The sequence below is a fragment of the Pinus tabuliformis genome, chromosome 4_2 (genome assembly GCF_031772625.1).
Source record: "Pinus tabuliformis cultivar Carrire ecotype Pingquan chromosome 4_2, CPIR1, whole genome shotgun sequence".
NCBI classification, from domain to species: domain Eukaryota; kingdom Viridiplantae; phylum Streptophyta; class Pinopsida; order Pinales; family Pinaceae; genus Pinus; species Pinus tabuliformis.
In genome coordinates, this window is record NC_142304.1 from 703,576,774 (window position 1) to 703,583,264 (window position 6,491).

The following is a 6,491-nucleotide window of genomic DNA, read 5'->3' on the forward strand; positions in this document are numbered from 1 at the left end:
CTGGAGAAGCCGAGAGGAGACCGAGTGGAGGAATCCACTCATGCAAAGACCTTCACTAGGGGGAAATTTCGAGCCAAGTGGGGAGAGGGATCACATGCATCCATACCTCTAGGTCGGAGGTGGGGCGATGTGGAGTGACAGTCCTAAGAAGGCTGGAATAGGGGCAAGATCATTGAGGTACCCAACCTCTTTGATTAGACCTTGCTACGGGAGCCTTAAAAAGGAGTAGCAAAACTAGCTAAGTGGGTAGAGGTAGATGCGGATGTAGCGGCAGAGAGAGCTACAGTGCAGGAATCCCAAGACAATACAGAGTTAGCAGGTTGCAACAATGCGAGAGGCACAGGAGTGTTGCACCAGTGCAGGATGGCACAGAGAGGTGTGAAACGATGCGAGATGCATGGAGTGTTGTAGTAGCTCAGAGGTCACAGAGGGAGCACTTGTCAGGGGCAGAGGGAGCTTTAGCATCAAAGGGTGTTTCTAGCCCAACAGGGAGGTCAATTGGGAGATTTTTTGTTTCTAAAGTTGCTGGAGCAACAACAATTGGGAGAAGTGTTGCATGTAGAACATTCCAAAGGTTCAGGATAGGGTTCGATTTGAATGCCTTTCTTGTTGAGAGGGAGTGTTGGAAATAGCAACAAGAAATGCTAAAAATAACATTTCAGGTACTAGCGTTGGACATAGCAACAAGGAATGAAAAATGGAAATTCTAAAGATAGCATTGCTATAAATATCATTTTAGGATAGATTCCAATTTTAGTTAGTCCCTGAACTAAAATTGAGAATTAAAATTTGAATTTTATCTTAGCAATTGTTTGTAAAATAATTAATTAATTCATCTTGAGTTAATTAGTTGTAGGAAATAAAACATGAAGTCTATGTGAAGACATGCAGCAGTTTCTCCATTGATTGAGGAAGTTATCCCTTGATTAAAGGAGATCATGATGAGTTGTACTTTGAGTTGTAATTAGTTAGCTCAGTTAACTGAGTTAAGTCCAGTTAGATTAGTTTAAACAGTTTGTTGAACTGATTGTGAGTTCAGTTAGTTAATGCATGCATGCATGTAACTGCTGCACTTCAGATAACTGAATATTCTCTCATAAATAACTCATGCATGTCAGTTCAGTCAGAGACCCAGTTGAGATCAAAGGAAGGGACAATGTACTATCAGTTGGAGGAATTTTCCTATATAGGAAACTCATCCATGCAGAAAGAATTATCTCCTTCAGGATTATGCAGTTATTTTAGAGTTTAGTGAGTTGTGTGAGAGGTGAATTCACACAAGTGGCAGCATTGGACCCTAGGAGAAATTGCACAAGGAAATAGGAGGCTTGGAGGGCAGAGGAGAAGATTCGTGAGAAGCCTTTGACTGTCTATGAGCAGCAGAGGGATTGTACTAAGACCTGGATAGCTTGTGAGCTAAAGCTTTGTGTAATCCGGACATATTTCCACTTGTATGATAATACAAAGATCGGGGTTTTTAGCTAAGGCTTTCCCCAAAGTATTCTTCTATGTTCATGTGTGTATGATTTCTTCTTCTCTGTTATATGTGTTCCAATTGGTCTTACTCAAATCGATTAAGCTTCTGCAAGTTTGTTTGTAGAAATAGATCAAGTATCTTTGCTTAAGTATTTTGCATTATCAGGTGATCTACAGTGGGAATTTATACATCAAATATGGAAGAAAACAATGCATACTTTGACACCTACCTAGCAATGATGCTAAAAAGTGATGAACCTAAGTATTGCAACAAGAATGCTACAACTCTCAAGGCTATTGACTTAAATTATCAACCTGAGGTTCGTACAAACTTAAGAGGTGTCGACACTATATGTGCAACATGCAATATGCACTTCTTTCATTGATCTGATGTAATGGAGTGAATGTCATGAAATCAAAGCCTAAAATAATCGCAAAAATGGAAATGTTGGTCTATTTGCAAGAAATGGAAATGCTACTTGCTCAAATGTAAACACTAATCCTAATTGCAAAAAGGTAAAGGTTATACCATTTGAAAAAATGAAAAGTACTTGTCTATTTGCATAACCTTGTGTTACTTTCAATAATGTGAATCACCAGTCTAATTGCAAAATGTGAAAATTTTCCTTGAAAAGAAACCAATCCTATGCAAGAACAACAATTTGTAATTGAAATCATAAGAGCATGAATTCAAAGAAATAGGCCTAATATACTTTGTAAAAAGGAAAGTCCTAAGTGGTGTTTATTCTTCCCTAATCATGGATTTAGAGCCTATGGGTCATTATTCAAGCCTAAAAGACAAAAACCAAGCTTTTGAAGCAAATATGGTCAAGTTTATATGTGCTATAGGAGGGCTACATGAGTGTTACTAGAGGAGATAAATCGTTGAATCCCAAAGTAAATTGAATGAAAATGGGATGGGAATTTTTTTATTATTAAGTAGGATGTCTTAGGACTCCATTCCAAGTGGAATCACTCCAAAATACCCCTGTTAACACATGCTAAAAAATAGTAGAAAATTACTACTCTAAAAACTGGAAATTCAAGAACTAGTGAGCTAATTAACCTACCAAATGCCTAACATAATCAAGTGAAAATGCTATGGGGTAAATTTTGTTATTAACTTGAATGTTTTTATGACCCAATGTAAGTGGAATAAACTCAAATGAAGCTCATTAACACGCTCTAAAAAATAGCAGAAAATTACTATTATTTTGCTACAAGGGACTTGCAAAAATTCTAGATTCGTGAACTAGTAACCAATCCAAGTAGCTCAATGATGAATATGAATTTTCAAATATGTTCTAAGGATACATCATGCTTGTGACTCTGTAAATAACCTGCAAAACAACTCACTTCAATCATTTAACTAATATGACCTACAACAAAAGAAGCATGAATAGTAAATGCAAAAATAAGAGATGCAAGTGAAAAAGACATTCAAAGGAAATAAAGAAATTGTACAAGAGGGCTCTAAGGCTCTTGGGATGGCCAATCCCAAGGAAAATCAAATTCCTATGGAGGAAACCAAGCTTTAGAGGCTAAAAATGGCACCAAACTTCATTATTTGAATCAATCCAAGTACATCCCTACTAGAAATGAAAGTGGAGCTGTTAAATAACATGTTTTCTCCACAGGAAGACTAAGAAATACATACCCCTAGAGGTCAATTCGAATTGGTACTTATAAAAAGTGATGAAGAAACATTATCCTTGAAAGGAGGAAGCTTACCCCTCCAAAATCTCTCAATTAGTGGATTTGGTTCCCAATACTAGGAATCTGCATTAAATGATAGGGAACACATCCCTAGATTTTCTCAATCAATGGAGCTCCAAAATTTGTCAATAATTTCATGATATTTTGTTCATTTATTATCTAATCTTGATCCATCCTGTAGTAGGGAGCAAGTCCCTAGATTATATCCTCCTCTAAATCTTCATAATCTGCCAAATATTCTCACAATATTCTACAAAAATAAATAATATTAGGCACAAATATTCAATTATCTCTAAATCTTCCTAATGAACATATTAAAGTTAAAAATATGTCATCTAGTGCAAAAAGAGAGGTTTAATGTGCTGAAGGATGGTGATATGGGCCTTAATTTATATCTAATTTGGAGGCCCATCAGGTATTTCCCTTGCTTCGTATTCACAGATCCAAAGTCTCGCTTCTTCTGTTTAAATTTTTTCTCGATCTTGACATCGTATCGATAGGCGGCGCCAAGTGAGGAGATATTCAGGAACTCCATCTCTTCCTAGATGTACGTGTGTAGATAGCCACGGTACTTGAGTACCAAATACTACTCAGAATCCTTGATACCCAACTTTGTGCGAAGAGTGTGAAAAGTATTTGTGAACTTTGACACGTTTTGGTCCCTTCCATGTCACAATGTGGTATACTTTATGTATTTATCTACATATCTCCCGACAAAGTAATATTGTTCCTTGATGGCGTCTCAGAAAGAATTCCAAGTGGGTGCGGCTGAAAACAATGAGGGCTCTCTCTCATCCTTTTGTTCACAATAGGTTTCCCACCAGTCCTTGACATGGGAGGCGACTTTGACGAGTGCAAAAGTAATGTTTTCTCGATTCGAAAAATCATGAATTGAAAAATATCCTTCCAACAGATTTAACTATTTGTCTGCAATGTTTGCATATATCTAGCCTTCAAATATGGGAATGTCAAAGTTGACTTGTACCTTAAAGGGAATTGTGGCTCCAAAGTGGCTGTTGGATGAAGATGCATTGCCTATGGGTAGCCGCCGAAGGATCTGGGAAAAGTTGTCCATCATCACGTTCCATTGTCACTTAAGGGCTTCTTTGAACAATATTTTGAAAGGATCTCCTGCTCCCTCATCTTTCTTTTCGTCTGCCATGGGATGCTGTCAAGGTTTGTGAGGCTGGTCTTGCAAAGGTTCAACCAATTCAAGCCTTAACTCCTTATACCCTGACCTCGTTGGGGACATGCAAAGAAAAATAGAGAAAGATCATACCGCTTTAATACCACTGATCCAAACTTATGCATGAACGCAATAGAACACAGATATAAACATAAACATAGAGATGCAACAAAAGTAAAATTGCATTTCATTAACATCAAAGAACTGAAATATGCTTACATACAGAATGGAAATAAACTAGTGTAGGCGATGGTATCTTATCTCTGAGAAGAGATGTGTCGTCTACATGCCTTTGAATTGTGTTACAATGAGGCTCAATGACCTTTTTATTATTGAACAACAAAGGGAACCCTAAACAACCAAAAACCTAACCCTAGGAGATGGAACACCAAGAGTTTGTGGGCCCTGTTGGAGTTAGTTGGGCAACCAACTTCCTAGGGTTGTAACTTGGTCATATGATCTTCGTTTGGCATATATGATACCTTGTTAGAAAGATCTCTCTGAGCACTATAGAATCTGCAGCAAAATGGGGGACCTCAAAAAAGCACTGTTTAGGGGGTCAAAACAGCTCTAGAAGTTCAGGACCCAAAAAACTACTAAAAATAGTAAATGTTGCTATAATAAAGGAAACTGATGAAACTGATTGGAGGTCTAGGTGGAATAGGCGGGTGGTCACCAATATCCACCTAGATCATATGCATTGTAGTCGTTGTGTAACATTCTGTTGTGCTTCAATTAATAAATTAATATAGAAAGTTTCTAGAACTAGTTTAAAGTGCCAAGGCTTATAATATTATTTGTATAGTGGGATTAGAAGGGATCCATGATACCTTGATGCTTATGCGTAACTCACGTGACTTTATTATTGTGGCAAAAAAAACAACAACAAAGAGTGCTTCAAATATACCAAAATTAGTTGAATAATCAGGAGTGAAATAATTAATTCCTATTTTAGATGGCTATAGTTTAACACAATTTGGGTCTTATTTTTGTGAAATTTGGGAACATATCCGCCTTTCATATTTTTCCTTCCATGTGTTTGAACCACACATGATGCATTGATGTGAACACCTTTCAAAAAATGCTCACACTCTATATACTTCTTATCATGTTCTAAATACAAAACATGTGTGTCTTGCATTTTTTTCCTTCCATGTGTTTGAACCATACATGGTGCGCTTGTGTGGATTCATTTTGAGAATACTCACAGTCTATATGCTTCTTTTCATGTTTATATTGTTATATTCTTTATTCTCTTGCTTCATTTTTTTTTTTTTGTTTGCATAAAATCAATATGTTAGTGTAGTTTTTCTTACGTTGTTATTTGCTTCAACCTTTATTGTGCTTTTCTATATTGCACTCATTTATATCATACTTTTATTATACTTATAAACTTATTTAAAAATGCTCCTACATAACTACTTCATTATAATTGATATTTGTTAGCTTTGAACATCACCATATAAGATTTCTTGCACATTTTAGTCAAACTTTGACATCTAGGTCTTGCCTAACTTTCTTAAGGATCTTTATTCTTAAAGAGTGTAGGAGTAATATACCCCCTTGGTATACCTGATTTGTATAATAATATGATATATGTGTATTAGAATATGATATTGTTAGTAACACTATTTAATGTGTTGACTTAAACTTAGGCAAGTTATATGCAATAAATTATTGTCATCAATGTCTCTTTTCATCCTTTTCTTCTTAATTATTTTGAAGAATACTATTAGTTAAGGGACATCATTGTTTTGTTCTTAGACTATGGTACCTAGATAATAATTTGACTACAAACACTATGTCAGCGACCATAGTTTGAAGGAGAGTTTAATCTCTTCATCCACATGGGGACTTTGGGAGTTTTATAAGTCTTAAAGATTTTTTTTGCATTTTTTTTTTTTTATGTGTTTGGGTGAAGGAATATTCGATTAATTCATTATAGTGTACGATGATTATTGATGGATTTAAGAATTTGAATATGAAAATATAGTTTTTTATGGATGAAATTCATTTAGAGATAAATTTTATTATGAATCTTTGTTTAAAAGTAAAAAAACCTCAAGAAAAAAGATTGGAAAAAAAAATATTAGATAGGTGAGAATTTTTTCAC